Consider the following 23,218-nt stretch of genomic DNA (forward strand, 5'->3'; position numbering starts at 1 on the left):
ATGTGTTATTTAGTTAGTAGAACGACATTCACGGTTTAAATAGCATAAATAATTTGATTACGAATGCTATTTAGGCAATTTATACTTGTAAAGATATATGCATAACTTTCCTTTTTCTATGTCGATTGTATATGTCAGAATTTCTGCGATTTAGGTAACCGAGATCTCGTCTTGCCTAGGTAACCTAACCTAGGCAGCATAGTATACTTTTGACATTTCCCCGGTTACCCTCGTGCATTGGTTATCAATTCATCGGAGATAGATATCTCCTAGAATTATTATATAACCGATACTCGTCTCTAGTAGAGATTCAAGGGTAATCTCTCTTCCCTCTGAGTGTAGCCTTAGGCTACAACCCTAGTGGGTCGTGCCTCGATTTTTCATTCAGGCATGACTAGCCTAGGGTTTTCTGTCTCTTCCCTTAACCGCAGATGGCCGGTTTTGGGATTCGGTCAGAACCTCAGAGTATTTAGTCTTGTGCCGACAGTTGGCCGGCAAGGTGAAGTCATTCCCCTGCCGGCTAGGCTGCCGACATAGGAGGCTAGTCCTCCCTAGGCCGCACCTGAAGTGATGACATGATGCTGCCACCTTCTCCCTATGGCCTAGTAGACTTGCCCTGTACTCGCAAACCCTAGGCTGAGGAGTAGTTACACTTCTGAGGCCTAGGATGATGCCAGCACTGGAAATCTGTTTCTCCCCTGTTGAGAGGAGGCGGCACTGTATTGGCAGACCCTAGGCTGGAGAATAGATGATTCTCCTGCCGCCTAGGATGGCGCCAATACTGAAACAGAGTTTCTTAAGTGTGTGTAGGACCGGTATTTGCCGGCTCTTTCACACCTCATTCAGGACCCTATTCCCTCCCCCTGTTCTTTTATGATGGCAGAGCCATTGCCTTTCTTTGAGCCGGCGTCCTGCAACATCACCATTGCCGGTGGATTACGGGGGCTGGCTAGACTCCCTCTCTGCAGCTGTTGTACGGCTGTCGGCGGCTATGCCAGCTGCAGGCAACCCTGTTGACTGCCGGCGACCATGTGTTTTGCATACTGTCGGCAGTTATGACGGCCGGCGGCGGCTGTGCAAGCTCCTAGTAGTCATGCCATCTGTCGGCAGCCATGATGGCTGTGGGTGGGAAGTCCCTTCTGTCACTAGGTTCTGTAGTTCTCCCTTGGACTGCTGGCCGCAAGTTCTGTTGTCGGGGTATTACTCCACCGGCCAGGCCGGCACAGATAGGTGCTGACTCGGTCGGCAGCATGCCGACTGTACTAGCGCTGCCGGGGGCTGGCCTACCGGCTAGGTGTCGGCTGGATTCTGCCGGCGATAGTACTATGGCTGGATGGAAGCCTGAATGTTATATTCTCCCTTTCAATTTGAACCTTCTTTCTGGAGAAAGGTAGTAAATAGAACTTTTACATCCTTAATTACTGTATAGATACACAGTAATAAAGCAGCTTTCACTCCATGCTGTCTCTCTCCCTTTAGCTACAATGCTGGCTGTGCCAGAAGAGATTAGCTATGCTGGCTGAATTACAGTATATGTTTATACTGGTAGTCAGTATATTTTCAGTATAAGATATACTGCAGATAGAAAACTATTATATATATTATACTAGTAGTTATTTTCCAATATATTTTGGGTATCCTTGCCCGGGTCTTTGCTGAGACCATTACTATATTGAAAGAATAGAATTTCTTCAATATTCTGACTAGAAATCAGTTGTCTTTTACCCTATAATATTATATATTTTAAAGGGCTGGTGGTATTACACTCCTAACCCTAAAAGGGTAGAACCCTTATCCTTGAGTTTCCCTGATCAGGAAACACTGATTTAATATTGTAGGGAGGTCACAGCAAACGGGCTGGGTGGGATACACAAAAATATATGTCTTTTATTCTTCCTGGCAATTAGTAGGCCGACAGCCGGTGACCTGCCGGCAGCCGGTAAGCTACCGACAACCGGCGACTTGCGAGCTGCCGGCCACCATCACAGCCGACATTATGTTGAATGAACTGTCCCTGGGGCTAACCTTGCTGGCAATATGCCGACTAGAACTACAGTATATGACTATACAGTAGCCAGTATGTTTGCAATATAGATCATACTGCAAACAGAAAACTACAGTATATATTATACAGTAGTCTATAATTTTCCAACACTATCTCGGGTATCCTTGTGCAGACTTCTGCTGGGACCGTTCCTATATTGAAAGAATAGAATTCCTTCAATACTTTGATTAGAAATCACTCATCCTTACCCCACAGTGTTAAGAATATAAAGGGGCAGTGATTGGTTCACTTCTCTACCCCTAGGGGTTAGAACCATTTTGTTGGAGTTCCCTTGATAAAGGAATCTCCTTATAATTAATACTGAGGGGAGGTAACAGCATTTGTTTGCAGGGGATATGCAAGTATTTGTCTCCTACTATCCCTGTCTAACTTACTACCCTAAGCTATTTTAGTTAAAAGATGACTTTTACATATTGCTTATCAGTGAGACAATCAATTGTATACTCATTCTGCTTTCCTTTCTTTACAGGAGGAACCCCAGATGACATGTGTTGCAGTGTCCTGCAATATTAAGAGCAAGTGCTTTTACGATCATAATACATGCAGGTTCCATGCCCCCTGCAATATTATTTCCGAATCCCTAAATTATTGGAACCCGCAGGTTTGTCGGACCTTAATGTCTGAAGGTTTCGAGAATCCCAAGTCGACAGAGTCTAGGGATACAGCTCGTAACAAAGTACGCAACTGGGTGAGAGGCTTCCAGAAAATCTCTCCGGGACCATACCTACCTAATCTACTATTTCCAAAAGCGAGGAAATAGTGGTGACCCAGGCACGATTCACGTCTCCTGACGGGCAGATAGCCTTTGGGATGGAGGGCAGGAAGCCCCCACGGGAAGAAGAGGAGAATGTCGTGCCGGAATTGTTTCCGTCTGTGCCAGCTCTAGAGCCATTGGCATCGACATCTTCACCTCCTACCCCTCTATTAGATGGAATGGACCAATTATGGGCCCTAGTAAAAAATTTAATTGAAGACTTTCGCAAACAAGACGAAAGGCAGGAAGCGAAAAGCAAGATAGAGCCCTGTGAAACTCCACTTGTCGCTCCCCAAGGGTCATACAAGCGACCCATAGATCAAGACCTTCCGACGTGCTCCAAAACCAATCCCTGGAGGTTTGCAGAGCTGATGCCGATTCTAAACGGCAAACTCTACATCTCGGAGAAGATGGGTACTGTTCCTTTGGACAAAATCCAGTTTTGGTCAAGCTTTGACGCTTTCCCTAATTGTTACTTTCGACTCATGTATAAACCAATGTCAAGAAAAGGAACGAAATCGAAGGAGGTCATGATTCTCAACCATGATAAGGCACAGGCTATCCTGTCAAGTAGCCTGAAAAAGGCAGGTTACTCGATGTCGAAGATATTCACACTAGGTAACAGCCACCCTTCCTTTCTTGCTCCTGCTTCAATTTCATTCCCCTTTACGGGGAAGGCATTTAAATCTGTTGCCAAGGCAGTGGAGGCAGGTAGACCATGTCCTGTACTCGAGGAGTGCAAGCCTCTGTCACTAGCCTTTCCCAGACAGAAGGACTGGAAGGAAGTCCACTTAACCTTTTCAGTAAGAAGACTAAATGCGGACGTCGCCAGTCGACAGTTTAAAGAGAATCTCCCTAAACTATCAGAGTTTCTCTTGTATAATGAACAGCCTCCCCATCCGTACAAAACTACATGCAGTTGTGTTCAACCCATCAAAATATCCGACATGCTCATGGTCTTAGCCAAAATGCATATGGCTACCTTAGTAAAAGACCTTTATGCCTTTATGAAGGCTAGGAGAGCATGTAGGAAGTTTGTGTTCGCTGCTGCAACAGTGAGACACGAAACAAGGAAGCTAATATCTTCCAACATCTGGGGTAAAGACCTCTTCCCAGACGAGGTAATTAGAAAAGTGATTGAGAACGCCACCACGGAGAACATAGGACTTCTCCAAAAGTGGGGCATCCTTTCAAAGAGATAGTCTTCCACGGTTGTGGGTCCCCAACCTAAAAGGAAGACGGAAAAGTCTGGAAATATACCTCAGGCTGTTCAACAACATTCCACAGCTGCAGTGACCACGGTCCCACAGGCAGGTGGTCAAATATATAAACCTACTGATCATTCGAAGCATAGAGATGCTTCTGGTAGGAGGGAGGTTCCTTTAGGATCGCTGGACCTTCGATCCTTGGGTCCAAGGCCTAATCAAGATGGGACTAAGATGGGAGGTAGACATGTCTCCATCATTTCCTCAACTCTTCCTATAATCCAAAACCCTCCTGGAGTAGTATACCTTAGAACTCTAGAGCATACAGGTGGTGAGGAAACTATAGTCCATTGAATTCAAGGGAAGGCTGTTTGGTGTTCACGAGAAGGACTCAGTGTCATTCTGGACTTGTTGCCACTCAACAAGTTCAAATAAAACAGCGAGTTCAGAATGTTAATCCTTCTGAACACAAGGAACCTGTTTCAAAAAGGGGTGCTCGTAGTCTTGTCAGACCTGAAAGGTGTCCTATGGCAACTTCCAGTCAGTCACCCCCTCCTCTCCTATCAAGGATTCAAGTTACAGAAGGTAACGTATATCCTAGGAAAGATACTTGTCTGACTAGACACAGTCCTATGTATCTTCACAGGATTGGCAGACACAGTCCAGTAAAAACCAAGCATAAAAATGGTTCAGGCAACAATGTACCTGGACGAGAGGCTGGGGTGGGCAGCACCCGAAGTAACTGGTCCATGAACAGCCAAGGAAATGATCCGTTTCCCAGTTCAAAGGCTTCAATGGCTAAAAAACCATTGAAACCTGTGGTCACACCAACTCTCTTTTCTCTTGGGAATGTAAAAGGAGATTGCAGGGTCGGTCAAGAGAGACTGGCAATCAGTCAGATTTCCAAAATGCTAACAGGGGGGAGCTCTGAACTCTCTCCAGTTTGCAATAGTGACAGACTCATTGCTAAGAGCACAGCTGAAGGATGCATTAAAGAGTCTGGAGAAGATACGCATCAAACGCTCGAAGAGATCTAAAAAGACCGATATTGATCCTTCCTTAATCGCTTCTCGAACAAAGGTCAAAGCCCAAAAGTCCCAAGACCATGTTGGTCCTGTCACTAGTGGGGAACCTCTCTCCACACAGATCAGACCTCCGACGGGTGATCTGGGACACCGAAGCGATAATGAGACGTCAGAATCGACAATACTAAAGAACGTCTCATATAGTCTAGGTGACGTTAACCATCCCTTATTTAAAGGGATGGCACCAGGGAGGAGTAGCTCTGTTGGCTCCCAAGTAGCCCAAGAGCGATCTGTCCTCTTCAGCGAAGGAACTGAAGCTGAGGCTGGTCCTAGTTCTGATCCCAGGACTATTTCAAAAGGCTCAAAAGTTAATTGCCTTCGATTTATCACAGAAACCGAACCCTTCATTTCATGATCTTCTTGCCCTAGCGGTTAGGAAAAGATTTGGGATCTCAGAAGGCAATACTGTATATAATTCTTAGAAGAATACAAGTAAGTAAACTAGAAGACAAAATGAGACTTCTTGGAAAAAAATGGGTTGCTTTTGTAAAAGCAAAAGGACCGAAAGAAATTTCAATGAACTTCTGTCTGTCCTTCTTTGTCCACCTTCATAAGCAAGGTCTGGTGGCCAACACGATAACTATGTGCAAGTCAGCCTTGACTAGACCTCTTCTATATGCCTTTCATGTGGATCTGGCGAATGAAATCTTTAATAAGATTCCGAGGACATGTGCAAGGTTTAGGGCAGCAGCACCACCAAAGCCCATCTCTCGGTCTTTGGACAAGGTCCTACATTATGCCTCATCTGTGAACAATGAAGATTGTTCCCTTACGGATCTAACGCAAAAGGTTATTTTTCTGTTCACTATAGCCTCAGGGGCTAGAGTTAGTGAAATAGTGGCCCTATCTAGAGATGAGGGCCACATTCAGTTCACAGAAGCGGGAGAACTGAATCTCTTCCCTGATCCAACCTTTCTGGCTAAGAACGAGCTACCCACTAAGAGGTGGGGTCCCTGGAGAATCTGCCCTCTGAAGGAAGATGTCTCTCTATGTCCTGTAGAGTGTCTAAAGGTCTATCTTCATAGAACTTCAGACTTCAGGGGAGGACAGCTCTTTAAAGGAGAAACCTCTGGATCAAACTTATCCCTAAAACAACTGAGGGCGAAGCTCACCTACTTTATTCGTAGAGCAGATCCTGACAGTACTCCCGCAGGTCATGATCCGAGAAAAATTGCTTCATCACTGAACTTTTTTCAGTACAAGGACTTTGAGCGACTTTGCTCATATACTGGATGGAAATCATCCAGTGTTCTACAAACACTATGCTAAGCAGGTCCATAAACTGAGGCATTATGTGGTAGCGGCAGGTAGTGTATTATACAGATAGCACTAGTGCCGTGTGTACATAGTACACAGTGTTGATAGAATGTAACTGATACAAAAATTACGAAGAGAAAATTTTATTACAAATTTTTCTTCAATCTAAGTGGCAATCATTATTTCTTTCCTTTCAAGAAAGAAATATAATTTCTGTATATGTTACATGTATAATTCCGTTATCATGCAACATTCGTTTACTTGTTAATTCATTTAGTCCTTTATTAGAAATAAATGTCTATTAGAAAGTAATTGCGTCCTAATTTGCCCGACAATTGCATGTTTAAGATGCCAGAGTTCTTTAACTTACTTAGGTTAAGTATTCTTCATATCATTGTATGCTCGCAAACAATGGATATAATGGACACTGATATTGTTCCGGCAATATATACAAACTATGGGACTGTTTGTATATTCAGTGTATACTTATGTTTGTTCTTACAATATATGCTAACCTTAAGGCCCCTTTTCTACTGTCTATAATGACTCTTCCCTGTAGGGGGCAGGAAGCACTAACATGGTTTATGTTTAGTGATGATAACGGATAATGGTAATGTCATTTGTCTCAAATGGTCCAAATGACCATAGAAATGTTGTCCCAAGGTTAAGGCACTGATGAAAATCCACAGATACATTAATGCTCTGGTACGCTTCCATCAGGACGACATGGCTTGAGCCAAAAAACCGATTTTGAGTGAAGCGAAAAATCTACTTTTGGGTGAGATGGCCATGTCGTCCTGATGGACCCACCCTTCTTTTCTAAAAGAAAAGATCTTCACAGTATCCCTCCCAAAGTACTGTATCTGTAACGCCATGCTCAATGCTTCAAGGAATGTCCGCCATCTAGGATATGGCGCTGTTGTGATACTCAATAGTAGTATGGGAACTAGGGTAACCTTGATACGGCTCCCCTTCTAATTCTGCCACTTTCCCCCTTGAAGCGTAAACGCTATTAGGGGTGCAGATTGCTATGTGGCATGTCAAGAATACGTCCTCTGATATTATGAGATATCCTCGAGAGAAATTTAAGGATATTCGCGCCTTGAGTTAGAAATCTGGAGACCTAAAGGTAAAATTCTCTGGGAATATCACTGTATTACATATATCCCTTAGGAAGCTACTTATAGGAACTTCCATCAGGACGACATGGCCATCTTACCCAAAAATAGAGAAATCCCATGATCACCTGCAATAATCGTTCTGTATTTGATAATACAATAAACATGACAAATTCCTAGATAATTTGTATTTTTCCTAACTATACAAACCTAGCTATTTATTAGGGGTATTACTTTCGGCACCGGGGGCATAAAATCAATTAGAATAGCGCCAATGTATCCCTACGTGTCATAAGAGGCGATTAAAAGGGACAGGACGAGGGGGCTGGAAACCCCCTCTCCTGTATTATAATCCTGTGAGACATCAAAGAGGTGGAGCTGGGGGAGAGTGACTGCTCCCCGCACTCTAGTTTTGGGGAGTTTGAATGTGCGTGGATGTAGTACGATAGAGAGTAAAGATGTGAGATTGGGAGTATGTTTAGGAATAGAAGGATGGATATATTGGCTTTGTGTGAGACAAAACATAAAAGGGAAAGGTGAAGTGATGTTTGGTGAAATGTCTGGTAGAGTGTCTGAGACTGAAAGGGGAAGAGCAAGAGAAGGTGTGGCTTTATTGCTGAGTGAATGGACGACAGGTAAAGTAATGGAAGGATATATCATCTAGTGCGTATGTGCCAGGTTGTGAGAAAAGTGAAGAGCGGAATGAGTTCTGGAATGAATTAACTAGGTGTGTAGAAGGACTGGGTAGAAGGAATTATGTAGTTGTCATGGGTGACTTAAATGCTAGAGTGGGCACTGGAGAGGTAGAAGGTGTCATTGGGAAGTATGGCGTACCAGGTGAAAATGATATTTTCATTAATAAAATAAATTTTTGAACATACTTACCCGGTAGTTATATATATAGCTTACGTCCCCGACGTCAACGGCAGAAAATTAGAAACTCGCGCCAACCGCCAGTTAGATACCCAGGTGTACCATCCCTGCGCCCTAGCGAGGTACCTGGGAACCATTCCAGTGACCCTCGTATATTCCATGCCTCTAGTCTCTTAGCGGGGAGGAGGGTGGGACTAAAATTATATATAACTACCGGGTATGTTAAAAAATTATTTTATTAATGAAAATATCATTTTTAAACACAAGACTTACCCGGTAGTTATATATATATAGCTGATTAACACCTTTGGTGGAGGGTTAGAGACAGCTAGCATACTTCAATGATACACTGCCTCATTATGTCTGCTAGCCTTATGAGATCCAGCGATCCTCCCAGGGGGATGAAGATCTCGAAGGGACTGCCAAACCGGTGTCAAAACCTTATTATGACAGAACCTCCTCCAATAACCAGTTCCGGGCACTCTCAAGGAACAAATTTGACCACCTGACAAAATCAATGCTTGTGGAAGACTTGACAAAATCTCCACAAACAACCATAAAAAACAATTAAAAGTACCAAGAGAAGAAAAGGTTATTGGAATTATGGGAACATAGTGGTGGATCCTTCACTCACTATTGCATTCGCTGCTACGAATGGACCCAGAGTGTAACAGCTCTCGTAACAAGTCTGAACACCTTTCAAATAATATGATGCGAACACAGATTTGCTCCTTCAGAGGGTCGTGTCCATTATACTTTGTAGTGATCTGTTCTGCCTGAATGCTGCCGACGTTGCAACTGCTCTGACTTCGTGAGTCTTGACCTTTAAAGGTCCAAGGTCTGTTTCATTACAATGAATATGTGCTTCCTTAATCAAAAGCCTGACAAAATATGACAAGGCATTTTTAGACATCTGCAAAGAGGGCTTTATGATTGAACACCATAAAGATTCAGACTTGCCTCGTAAATACATCTCGGAGCTCTTACTGGGCATAAGACTCTTTCTACCTCTTCTCCAAGGTTGAGAAGGGCGTTCATTTTTGGCAAGAAAGCCTAATTGTAAGGAAGATACGGCTTTACCATTACGAAATCCAACGTTTTTGCTAAACGCATGAATTTCACTTTTGGCTGTTGCAAGGCTGACCAAAAATAAAGTCTTCATAGTAAGGTCTTTCATAGAAGTTGAACCCAGTGGCTCAAACCTGTCGCTCATAAGATACTTCAAAACAATATCCAAATTCCAGGCTGGAGAATCTTGGTTTCGTCGTTTTGTAGTCTCGAAAGACTTGAGAAGTTCTTGCAGATCCTTATTGTTAGAAAGGTCAAGGTCTCTATGCCTATACACAGTAGCTAACATACCCCTATAGCCTTTAATAGTAGAGGAGGAGAAATTGCACTTCCTTGGAAGATATGACAGGAAATCCGCAATTTGAGCTACAGAGGTACTGGGTGAGGAAAGAGGGTTGATTCTACACCACTCTCTAAAAACCTGCCACTTAGATTGATAGACTTTGATAGTCGAAGTCCTCCTTGCTCTTGCAATAGCCTGAGATGCCTCCTTCGAAAAGCCTCTAGATCTAGTGAGTCTTTCGATAAGTCTGAAGGCAGTCAGCTGAAGAGTGTGTAGATTTTGATGGAATCTTTCCAAGTGGGGTTGTCTGAGTAGATCTACTCTTAATGGAAGAATTCTTGGAGTGTCTATCACCCATTCCAGTACCTCTGTGAACCATTCTCTTGACGGCCAATAGGGAGCCACTAGGGTCATCCTGGTTCCTTTGGATGTTACAAATTTCTGTACTACTTTGTACAGGATCTTGTATGGTGGGAAGGCGTAGAGATCTAGATTGGACCAGTCCAAAAGAAATGCGTCTATGTGGACTGCTTCTGGATCCGGAACAGGGGAGCAATACGCCTCTAACCTCTGTCTTCGAGAAGTTGAGAGTCCACTCTGTTGGAAGGCTCTGACCTCGTCTGCTGAGGCTGTCTGCCATTACGTTTTTCTCCCCTTGAATGAATCTTGTCAGGAGTATAACGTTCCTCTCTCTTGCCCACACGAGGAGATTCTTTGACGTCTAGTACAGAGATATCGAGTGTGTTCCCGTTTGTTTTGAGATGTACGCCAATGCTGTCATGTTGTCTGCATTAACCTGAACCACTTTGTTAGTGACAATTCCTCAAAACTCTTGAGGGCTAAAAGAACTGCCAACAACTCCTTGTGGTTTATATGCAAGGATTTTTGGATCTCTGACCATAGTCCCGAGACTTCTAACTTGTTTAGGGTTGCTCCCCATCCCGTGTCCGAGGCGTCGCAGCATAACACAAGGTCTGGGCTCTTTACTGACAAATCGAGATGTTCCTGGAACTTGCTTGGTCCTTCCCACCAACGAAGGCAGTCTTTGATGGGGTTCGTGATAGGAATGGACATCGTTTCTAAGTCCCTCTCCTTGTCCCAATGGTTGTTGAGATGGAACTGGAGAGGACGAAGATTCAATCTTCCTAGTGGCACAAATTGTTCCAAGGAGGAGAGGGTTCCTACAAGACTCATCCACTTCCTAGCTGAACAAACTTTCTTGGATTGAAACGAAGCATAGGGCTCTGAATTGGAAGACATCTCCCATGAAGACGAACCTTAGGTAAGGTCTGAAGCTCGGATGGATAGGGATGTGCTAGTAGGCGTCCTGAAGGTCTAATGAGACCATCCAGTCGTCCTTCCTTACTGCTGCTAGCACTGACTTCGAAGTCTCTATAGAGAACTTTGTTTTCATGATGAACTTGTTCAGTGCACTCACATCCAGAACTGGACGCCATCCCCCCGAGTTCTTGGGTACAAGGAATAGACGGTTGTGGAAACCCGGTGAACAAATATCCTGCACCTTCTCTATGGCCCCCTTTTCTAACATAAGAGAAAATTGGTTCGATAGAACTTGTCTCTTTGCCTCCTCTCTGTATCTGGGAGAGAGATCCACAGGAACTAAGACCAGAGGAGGGCTCCCTTGAAAGGGGATCTTGTAACCCTCCTTCAAGATCTGGATAGACCACTGATCTGCTCCTCTCTTCTCCCACGCTTGCTAGAATTTGAGTAGTCTGGCACCTACTGTCTGAAGGCGAAAGCAGTCAGACACTGCTTCGCCCTGCTCTGAAGCCTCTTCTCTTGCTCCTCCTAGCATCAGGTCTGGAACTACCCCTGCTGGAAGATCTCCCTCGAAAGGGCTGGGAGAACTTGGGAAAAGTTTCTTCCTTAGGCTTGCGACTGGTAAATGAGGGAGGAAGAGCCTTTCTAGCTGTCTTGGAGACAAGATCCTGAGTAGCCTTTTGAGCTAAGGGTGCAGAAATCTCCCTGATAAGTTCTTGTGGGAACAGCAATGGAAAAAGAGGGGCAAACAAAAGCTCCGACTTCTGGAAGGGAGTAACCCCCGGCGAAAGAAAAGAGCAAAGTTGATCTCTTTCCTTAAGAATGCCTGCAGAAAATAGAGCTGCAAGTTCGTTAGAACCATCCCTCAAAGCTTTGTCTATGCACGACATCAAATGGACTAGGGCAGAGGTATCCCCCTATTTAAAAGTCAACTTTTTTACCCAAAGCCCCAAGAGTCCAGTCTAAAAAGTAAAAGACTTCAAAGGCTCTAAAAATTCCTTTGAGAAGATGGTCCATCTCTGAAGAAGACCAAAAAATCTTGGTCTTTCTCATGGCCGACTGACAAGGAGCGTCTACGAGGCTTGAGAAATCTCCCTGGGCAGAGGCAGGAATCCCCAAGCCGAGAACTTCTCCTGTCTCGTACCAGATACTCGACCTCGAAGCCAGTCTAGCCAGAGGAAAGGAAAAAGCCGTCTTTCCTAAGGCTTTCTTAGACTGTAACCAGTCACCCATCAATTTAAGAGCTCTCTTAGAAGAGCGCAATAATACCATCTTAGTAAAACGGGCTTTCTTAGAGGCTTTCCTAAGAGTAAACTCAAACGGAGGCGAACGTGGAGCCACAAGGACAAAAAAGTCTGAAAACTCCTCCGTAAAAACTTTCATTAGTTTTTTCAGATCGGCCGAATGACGGAAAGAAACCGAGTTCTCGTCAACTGAAATCTCATCGAACTCCATAGGAGAAAGTTGACCTTCTACTTCCTTCTCTTGCAACGTTCCCTCCGGAGCAGTAGGGTTAAGAGCAGCTTCTCTTTCAAAAATATCCTGAGTGCCAACAGCAATAGAAATAGGCTCATTGCGAATAGAATCAGGCGGCAGAGTCATTTGCGGCTCATCCGAACGCTCACGATCAGCTCGATCGGAGACAAGAAGTTCCTGTACTTGAACTGTATCTATATCTTGAAAAGAATGAGCCTCATTATCATAATCTAAACTAACATCCGAAATATGATAAAGGATAGGACGTTCAGGATCATATTCTGAAAAAAGCTTGCCGTCAACTCCTGACAAGCGTTTGGTGCTACAAACCGCTTGTTGTTCAGCGACTCGTTCAACTGTTATCCTTTCGGAAACAAGACCTAAAGGACGTTCGGCAGCCTGTTTGTAAGGACGTTCGGCAGCCTGTTCCGAAGGACGATCGGCAGCCTGTTCCGAAGGACGATCGGCAGCCTGTTCCGAAGGACGATCGGCAGCCTGTTTCATAAGAAGTCCAGGATCCTGTAGCGAAGGGCTTTCGAAAGACCTTTTCAAGGAACGAACATTAGCCTGTTTAACAGGACGTTCGGTAACATGTTCGCAAGGACGTTCAATAACCTGTTTGACAGGACGTCCGACGTCTTTCTTTGAAGAACGTTCGAGCACACTGTCTGAAGGAATGAACTCATTGTTCTTGAAAGAACGTTCGCGTTCCATAAAAGAAGTGTCGACTGCGGACTTAGGAGAACGATCACGATCACTTCCTAAACGACATTCATAGCGGCTAGCAGGAAGCTTAGATCCTCGAGTACAAGGGCGTTCGAGAACACGTCCTAGTTCGTTGTTTCGATCACGACCGAAACTGTCACGTGTGCCGATATGAGAACTGTCGCTACGCTGGTATGTTTGCATAAAGGACGAGAGCTTGTTTTGCATGTCTTGAAGCATGACAAAGTTAGGATCCGAACGTTGTGAAATCGGTGATGAAATCACATTGTTCTCCTCATCGCTAAACGGAACAGAGCGCCTAGAAGGCAAAACCAGTCTGAAGGCTGCTTGAGAGCTTGGAATGAGGATAAGCCTGATCCTGACTGCATAGAAGGATCCTTGGAAACGTCCATCGTTCTATAAGGACGTTTTATCGGAGGCCTTTCAAAAGGCTCTGGAGTATCCCAGTGACTACACCCAGGTTTAGAACTAGCAGGACATTGACAGACCTTATCATAGGTCTAGAAGCAAGCTTCCAGCCTCTTTTAGGCAAGGGTTCATCCGAAGACGACGAAAAACACTTAACCTCACTTTTCCATTGGTGAGGGCGAACGTCTTGGGAGGCGCCCACAGGTACGTTCGAGGGGACGTCAGCTCGTTTATTAAGCCTCTCATCTCCTTTCGCCTTTCGACATTCCTTCTCCCAGGGATTGGGGAGCTTGGAAGAGGTCTAGGACTAGGAGGACAACAGACATGAGCAGACGCACCCTCCACTGCACTTGCACTTTCACCTTTTAACTGTTGCACATCGGACATCAACTGTGTCCTGTCAGCAGCCAAAGATTCAACTTTAGCGCCAAGAGCTTGAATCGCCACTAACATATCTTTTAGTGATGGTTCTTTAGCAATTGCAATAGTGGGATCGGGATCTACCACTACAGGTGAAGGAATAGGATTAATGACATGGGAAGAGGAAATATCTCTAGATGAGCAAGAAGAACTATGCCTCAATCTATCCCTTTTGAGTTTACGCCTGTATCTATCAAACTCAATCCATTCATGCTCTGACAGTAAAACTCATTCATCACAGCGATTACCTAAATCACACTCTTTACCTCATGCAACACAGAGAGAATGGGGGTCAAGAGAGGCTTTAGCCATTCGGGTCTTACACCCACAATTCACACATAACCTAAAAGTTATAGGGGTGTGGCTATTTTGAAATTTTAAAGAGAATTCAGATAAGCAAAGGTCAAAAATCTTCTAATCCAATCAAAATGAAGAAATATCCTAAGCGAGATCAATAACAAGCGGGAGTCAATAACCAAAGATTTGTACTTCACCAAAAAAAACGATCCGTAATGACGGAGTAGAATTCACATGTCGCCGCTAGCGACGGCAGGGAATATATGAGGGTCACTGGAATGGTTCCCAGGTACCTCGCTAGGGTGCAGGGGTGGTACACCAGGCTATCCAATTGGCGGTTGGCGCGAGTTTCGAATTTTCTGCCGTTGACGTAAGCTATATACAGTGATGCCTCAGGATACGAAAGTAATCCGTTCAGGATACGGTTTCGTATGCTGAGTCGCGTTTTACATGTAAATAGCCTAATCCGTTCCAAGCCTTACGAAAAGAAACCTTTTCTTTCATAAACACGCTAAACTGTAGTAATAAACATGCAATGCACCCATTTCTATCATTCAATAATTAACCCAAACGTTAAAAACAGCCTAATCCATTCCAGAAACCACCATGAGATTATTCAATAATGTAGTTATAGCCTAGTTATCCCCTCCAAGCCCTAAGAAAACAGTCATTTTCTTTACTACTGTATAAAAGTTACGGTACTGTATGTACGTACACCTAAATTAAGGATTAATATCCTTAAAAAAAGGTTAAAGTTAATTAACAAAAAAGTTGAAACTTACCTTTTGATTGAGACGATGTCCGATAGCGAAGTTGCGGCAGAGGAGGATGACATAAGGCAGAAAACGCAACAAGTGACAGACTGCGTACAGTAATTTACACACTTAATACATTAACACTTACACATTACGAAATAAAAAAATGGCAGAAATAATTAACACTTAACATTACATATGGAAAACTATAAAATGAAAGAAAAAATTACTTTAACACTTAACGGTAACATAAAACTTAAAATTGAATTTTTTTTTTTTTTGCTTTTTTATAACTACGTTTTTCATATTTTCTAAATTTCTTCTACTTCTTCATCACTTTCTTTTTTCTGTTTCTTTTCTTTACTTTCACCTTCTAATTTTTCATCACTTCCTCTTTTCTGTTTCGTTTCTTCACTTTCACCTTCACCTTGGCCTACAAATACTGCTGGCCTCTTTAATAAAAAACTATCCATTGAAGCTTGTTTCAGCCTACTTTTCAACACATTTCTAAAATGCGTTAAGCAAACGTCATTGCAGCGTTGAAGCGCACGGTTGGTATAAACTTTTTCTGGATGTTCCTTTTCGACGTAGTCTGCCATTTTATGGAAACATGCAAGAATTTCCTTAATGTCTGCCGTTTTCAAAGGTGTAACATCCTCATCACCGCTAGAGAACTGCTCTTGAACAACACTCATTTGCATCGTCTCCAACTCCTTCAGGTCGTCCGTCGTCAACTCCTCGATAAGTTCATTTATATCCTCGGCGCTAACTTCCAGCCCCATGGACGTACCAAGATGTACGATGTCAGCCACCTCAGACTGCTGAATGGGTTCAGGATCGTCAACGATCTCGGCTTCGCCTACAGGCTTCCCAAACCCCTCGAAGTCTCGTGCAGAGACAACATCAGGCCACAGCATCCTCCAAGATGAGTTCAGGGTACGCTTCGAAACTTCCTGCCAAGCGAGATCGATGAGTTTGAGGCATATCACGATATTAAAGTGATCTTTCCAGAATTCACGCAGTGAGGTTTGTACTTTCTGTGACTTGGAAACATCTCTGGAAGAGATGCTTCGTGTACAATTTTCTAAAATTAGAAATGACTTGCTGGTCCATGGGCTGTAGGAGAGGGGTGGTGTTAGGCGGTAGATAAAGGACCTTTATGAAGGAATACTCGGCCAGAAGGGTGAGCTGGAGCATTGTCCAACACCAGCAGACATTTCCTAGGGAGGCGCTTTTCTTCCAAATATTTTTGGACAGTCAGACCGAAGCAGACATTCACCCAATAAATGAAAAGTTGCCTCGTTACCCAGGCTTTAGCATTCGCCCTCCACATCACGGGAAGGTTCTCCTTGACGACTTTGTGGGCTTTGAAGGCTCGGGGATTTTCAGAACGGTACACCAGCAGAGGCTTTATCTTGCAGTCCCCACTGGAGTTTGCGCAAAAAGCAAGGGTAAGCCTGTCCTTCATAGGCTTATGTCCGGGTAGCCTCTTCTCCTCCGCCGTGATGAACGTCCGACGAGGCATTTTCTTCCAAAAAAGCCCAGTTTCGTCGCAATTGAAAACTTGCTGCGAACTGTAGCCTTCCTGCAGAGTCAACTCTTCAAACGTTTTAACAAAGGCTTCGGCGGCCTTCGTGTCCGAGCTGGCTGCCTCCCCATGCCGTACCACTGAATGAATACCAGTCCTTTTCTTGAATTTCTCGAACCACCCCCGAGAAGCCTTGAACTCTGGGGTTTCCTGCTGGGATGTTCCTTCTCCTGCCCCTTCTTCGGCCTGAGAACGCACGAGATCACTGAAAAAGGCGGAGGCCTTCTGGCAAATTGTAGTCTCAGTGATGGTGTCTCCTGAAATCTCTTTGTCTTTGATCCACACAAGAAGCAGCCTCTCCATCTCGTCATGCACGTGGGTTCTCTTGTTGGAGAAAATAGTGACGCCCTTAGAAGGTGCCGCTGCTTTGATGGCTGCCTTCTGCTTCAGGATGGTGCCTATCATAGACGGATTCCGGCTATACTCCTTGGCGATCGCACTTAAACGCATGCCAGACTCGTACTTTTTTACGATTTAGAGTTTCGTCTCCATCGAGATCATCGCCGCCTTCTTCTTTCCTTTGGCAACATTCTTGGGACCCATGGCTACAGTATTATGCTCAATACGTAATACACTACGTACGTTATATACAGCACTATGTATAGTAAACACTAATACAGTACAGTGCACAGTAACGATGTTTAATAACGATAACACGTGGCGTACGAATGTATTTAACACTACGTCAAACAAGCGAAAGCACACAATGTCTGTTAACGATACCGCAGTCGGAACGAAAAAAGAGAGAGAGAGATGAACGCCCGTGCGTAAGCAAGGTGGGATAGTTGCCGACCAATAGATAAGCAGGATCTTATGGCGTCAGCTAGCATCTGAGCAGGGAGATAACCAATGGGTGAGCGGGAGGCTGTAAGTGAGTTTACCCAAGTTCAAAGTCTGGCGGCGCGCGCTTTTTAAAATTACTCTCGGCGACGAGTTGGGATCTCGTAAGCTTTTCGTATCCTGAAATTTTATTCGTATACTGGGGCATAAAAATCTTTAAATCGCTTTTCGTATCCTGAATTTTTCGTAAGCAGAAACTTTCGTATCCAGAGGTATCACTGTATATAACTACCGGGTAAGTCTTGTGTTTAAAAATGAATGTGGTGAGAGAGTGGTAGATATGTGTTGACCAAGAGATGGTGATAAGTTCTAGCTTTTTCAAAAAGAAAGATAAAAATAAGTATACATCGGTAAGAGTGGCAAATGGAAGAGTGGTAGAAATGGTGTTAATGGATTGTATTGATAACTAAAAGAATGTTTAGAAGACTGAAAACCGTGCACGTATTTAGGGGTATGGGTAACGGTATGTCTGAAAATTTTTTAGTGGAAGGAAAATTAGCTGTACCAAAAGATGGGGGAATAGAGTAGGTGGATGTAAAAGGGAGCTAGTGAAGATTGAAGAGCAAATAAAATCGGGGGAGGACGAGAAGACTCGCACCCTTTTGCAGGTTCTCGTCGACCAGCCACCACCGCAGGTCCGTCCATTCCATAGATCCTATCGGGACCAGAAAGTCCGGGGAATCAGATCCTTGATTCCACCAGGACTTCAGCCGCCACTGTAGGGATCTCATCCTGAGGCGGCAGTTGGGAACCAGACGAGCCAGGGAGGACAGGTGACCTAAGAGACGCAACCACGATTGGGCGGGAAGCTCTTCTCGCCTGAGGAAGGGTTCAGCCACCCTCCTCAGCCTTGCTATCCTGTCGTCTGATGGAAAGGCTTTGTGGAGATTGGTGTCTATCAGCATGCCTAGATAAACCAGTCGTTGGGACGGCTGCAGAGAGGACTTCTCGAGGTTTACCACGATCCCTAGATCCTGGCAAAGACCTATTAGCCTGTCTCGGTGCCGAAGATGGGTCGACTCCGAGTCTGCAAGGATCAGCCAGTCGTCCAGATAGCGAAGGAGACGAATGCCGTTCCTGTGCGCCCAAGATGAAATCAGGGTGAACACTCTGGTGAACACCTGAGGAGCTGTGGAGAGAGCGAAACACAGCACCTTGAACTGGTAGATCTTGTCGTCTAGGCAGAATCTCAAGTACTTCCTGGAAGACGGATGGATTGGGATCTGGAAGTACGCGTCCTTTAGATCCAGTGTGCACATTAAGTCTAGAGGTCTCACCGCAAGTCTGACCGTGTCCGCTGTCTCCATGCTGAACCGAGTTTGCTTGACACTCGTTCAGAGCCGAGAGGTCGATGACAGGTCTCCAGCCTCCAGACGCCTTCTTTACAAGAAAGAGTCGACTGAAGAAGCCTGGGGAGCCGTCGACGACCTCCTAGAGAGCACCCTTCTTGAGCATGGTCTCGACTTCCGCCCGAAGGGCCAGCCCCTTTGTCGATTCCGTGGCATAGGAGTTCAACGACACTGGATTCGCTGTCAGGGGAGGTTGAGATGTTATGAACGGGACGCGATAGCCTTGGCCGATCACCGAAACCGACCAAGCATCGGCCCCGTGTTGCTGCCACCTGTGCACGCAACGTTGAAGGCATCCCCCCACAGGTGGACACGCAGGGGGACTGCCACTCCTAGGGTTTGCGGCCGCGGCCGCTCCCTCTAGGAGTCTTGCCTCCCCTGGAGGACTTACCGCCCCTCTTGACCTTGGCTGGAAAGGGCTGGGGATTAGACACCACTTTCTTAGCTGCCGGTGCCTGCTTCGGTGCCTTACGAGGCTGCTGCTGCTGCGGAGCTGGAGGCTTATAGGGCCGAGCTGTAAGGGCCCTATGGAGGAGGGAGTCCGTGCTAGACTTCCTCCACCTCTCAGCCATTCGCTCCATATCCTGTGGCTCCAACAGATTCTCCCCAAGGAGGGAAGCATGCCTGAGCCTACAGACATCCACGGCGGGGACCTTCGGGTAGAACCTCTCGGTCACCGCATCGCGCCGCTTCAACACCGAGTTGGCCCACAGGGTGGTGACCTGGTGTGCCAGGAACTCGATGGAGCGGGTGCCCAAGAGCAAGAAGGTCTCCAGGGCCTTCCTATTGGTCTCCTTAGACTAGTCCTCGGAGCGCAATAGGATGCCCAGAGTTCCTAGCCATATATCCAGCCACGAAGTGGCCTGCATGGCACACTTCGCGACCTTCTCATGGCTCAGGATCTCCGACGCCGAGAACAACCCCTGCCGGGCAGAGCTTCTCGAAAGGCACTCCCTTAGCCAGCTCTTCCACGGAGTGATGGAGAGGAAGAGCGAGACTAGACTCACCCAGGATCTGGAAATACCTCCTCTGCTGGAGACGAGGAGGAGGGATGAGTTTGTTCCCGGCAGAGGAACGACTGGAGGAGGCAAGAATTGCGAGCTGAGCATTGGCCCTGGCTCTGGCACTCTTCAACCCCCGAGACCAGGGCAGAGCCGCACTGGTCTTAGGGGCCTCCTGAACATCGAACACTTGGTCCAGGACCGTGTCCTTGCCTTCTCGGGGGGCGATCACGGGGTCCATAAACCCGTTGAGTTGCCTCATCAGGCTCAGGACCTGCCAGAAGGCATGTTCAGATTCCTGCTGGTCTCCTCCTTGCGGGCTGGCAGCTAAGTCTCCCGTCCCCGGAATCTCTTCCTGGGGCGAAGCGTGGACGTTCCCCCGGGGAGCAGCGGGTTCCTGGCGAATCCTTGAAGACGATTTCGGGATGGTCTTGGAGTCCTTGGGTTCCCTCCTGGGAGGGATACAGGATCCCAACAAAGAGGTTTGGAGAGCCCCTTCCGCGCGAGACAATTCTCCTCCATGAAGAGATTGATTGATTGATTGATTGAAAGTTTTCTGGCATCCTGACATCTAAGGTCATTGACGCCGATACCATTTACTGTATATGAAAATTAAAAGAGAATTCGATTAAAACCATAAAAATTAAGAAGTCATTACAATAGGTAAATAGTTTTCAGAAGACCTGCTTCTGAAATAAATCTAAAAATTCCGCTCGCATAGTAGGACACATCATGCCCAAGAATCTTGGCAAGGGTGAACCTGCCATCCTCACCTCGAGCCTCAAACAGATATCTATTTCTTAAGTTAGTAAAATTAGGGCATTCGGTCAACAAATGCCTCACTGTTAAAGGTACTAAACAGTCCTCGCAATACGGTTGGTGTTGGCCCTTCAGCAGAAACTCGTGTGTCAACCGTGTGTGACCAATACGGAGACGACAAAGAGTCGTCTCCCATTTTCGGGGTATCATGTTATACCTCCAAGGTGATATGAGATTTGTTACTTCCCTCATTTTATTGCCATCTTGACTATCCCAGTGCTGTTGCCATTTATCACAAAACAATTTCTTGATGTAAGGTAGGAAATCGTTACATGGAATGGGATACCTCCTTGGTAGCAACTCGGATGCCGCATTCTTCGCCAGTAAATCTGCCTTCTCATTCCCAGACACACCTACATGTGCTGGAACCCAACAAAATCGAACTGTTATACCTTTCCGTCCAATAACAAAAAGCCATTCTAAAATCTTTAAAACTAGAGGGTTACTAGAATTAAAAACTTCTAAAGCTTGAAGAACACTCCTTGCATCACTAAAAATTGTAAAATTACCATCCTTTTCCAAAGCTATTTTCTCAATAGCGGTTAATATGCCATACAGTTCGGCAGTAAATATGGAAGCTGTAAGAGAAAGTGCACCTCTACAATTAAAATCATTACTATGTATTCCAAATCCAACGCTAACATCAGATTTGGAGCCATCAGTATATATAAAAGTCGATCCACTATGTTCTTCAACATGTTCCATAAAAAGAGACCTGGATTCTAAGTCAGTCATATTCTTCTTAACTCCAATTAAGTATCTACAAAAAGATATGTCAGGTAATTTCCATGGAGGCGTTGATGATACCTTGAATGGAAGCACCTTATTTCTAATTATATCCAGATTGTTTAATAATTGTTTAACCCGAAACCCAAAAGGTTGAGGAGATTTTGGGTGCAACTCAAAGTAGGTTGAGTGCCTTACAAGGCTTGCAGTCTGAAAGGCTGAAGAATTAGGGAGTCTTTGCAATCTAAACCAGTACCGAATAATAGAGGACATTCGGTAAAGGTCTAGAGGCAACTCCCCAGCATCAACAAGGAGACTTGTGATAGGGGAGGTTCTAAAGGCTCCTGTGGACAATCTAATGCTAGCATGATGTATTGAATCTAGTATTTTTAACCGGCTTGGGGTTGCTGAGGAGTATATTTCGCATCCATAACTAATTTTGGAAAATATCAAGGCCTTGTATAATTTTAAAATTGTATTGCGGTCTGCCCCCATGATGTATGTATGGGACAATACTTTTAAAAGATTCATAGCTTCAAGACATTTAGCTTTTAATGCTTTTAAGTGAGAAACCCATGTAAGCCTACAATCAAATATCAACCCTAAAAATTTAGCTTCACTTGCACATGGGATCCGTTGACCTTTGATGTATATATCCGGGTCTGATTTCAAATGGACAATTGTAGTTTTACTTGTCGAGAACTTAAATCCATTCATATCGGCCCATTGGATAATTTTATCAATAGAGAGTTGGATTTTTCTCTCAACCATTGCCATTCTGGCCCCAGCAAATGATATGGAGAGATCATCCACAAATAATGTTGCGAGAACATCCCGGGGAATGACTGAGGATATCCCATTAATTGCTAGAGCAAAAAGGGTTACACTCAGCACACTCCCCTGAGGAACTCGTTCTTCCTGGCATTTACTCTGTGATAGAGCTTCCCGAACTCTCACTTGGAAAACTCTATGTGAAAGAAATGACTGGATGAATAGTGGTAGTTCTCCTCTCAATCCGCACTCATGGATTCTTTTAAGTATACCGTATCTCCATGTGGTATCATATGCCTTTTCAAAATCAAAAAAGACTGTCACATGGTGCTGTTTGGAAGCAAAGGCTTCACAAATGGAGGACTCAAGTTGTATCAGCACATCAGTCGTTGAGTGCATTTTCCTGAATCCACATTGAATGGGTGATAAAATATTCTTCTTTTCAAGGTACCAAATCAGTCTTGCATTGACCATCTTCTCCATGATTTTACATAAACAAGATGTCAATGCAATAGGTCGGTAGTTTGCTGCTAAAAACTTGTCCTTACCGGGTTTTAAAAAGGCTAAAATAATGGCTAGTTCCCAAACACTTGGATAACTATGATCATGCCATATTCTATTAAAAATGCTTAAAATAAATAACTTTATATTAAAAGGTACAGGTTTAATCATTGCATATGGAATTCCATAGGGTCCAGGGGCTGTATCCTTACACGTAGCAAGAGCAGAATCAAATTGTATGACTCTTGCTTTCTTGTTGCGAAGTTTAAAATTTTCTTTTCTTCAATGCTCCTATACTGGTGACCAGGAGCTGCTTCACACTTGCACGATACATTTGAAAAATGGTCAGCCAGGGCATTGCTAACTTCGGTTGCTTCAGTCATATACTGGCCATTTATCTTTAACACTGGTGGTGGGTTTGGGGTGAATTTGCCTGCTATCTTTTTGACTTTCCTCCACACAGATGATGTTGGTGTTCTACTGTTAATGGAGGAAACAAATGACATCCAAGACTGGCGCCTAGCTTCTTTCATGGCACGGCGGAACTGTGCT

General features: G+C 44.8%; 1 protein-coding gene across 1 annotated transcript in view; it reads right to left on the bottom strand.

Annotated features, from left to right (window-relative positions):
• Nucleotides 1–23,218, bottom strand: part of LOC137624393 (probable inactive protein kinase DDB_G0270444) — a 228,653-nt gene that overhangs the window by 169,712 nt on the left and 35,723 nt on the right. The gene's annotated exons all lie outside the window — the stretch shown is intronic.

This window comes from Palaemon carinicauda, chromosome 31 (assembly GCF_036898095.1).
Source record: "Palaemon carinicauda isolate YSFRI2023 chromosome 31, ASM3689809v2, whole genome shotgun sequence".
Lineage (NCBI taxonomy): Eukaryota > Metazoa > Arthropoda > Malacostraca > Decapoda > Palaemonidae > Palaemon > Palaemon carinicauda.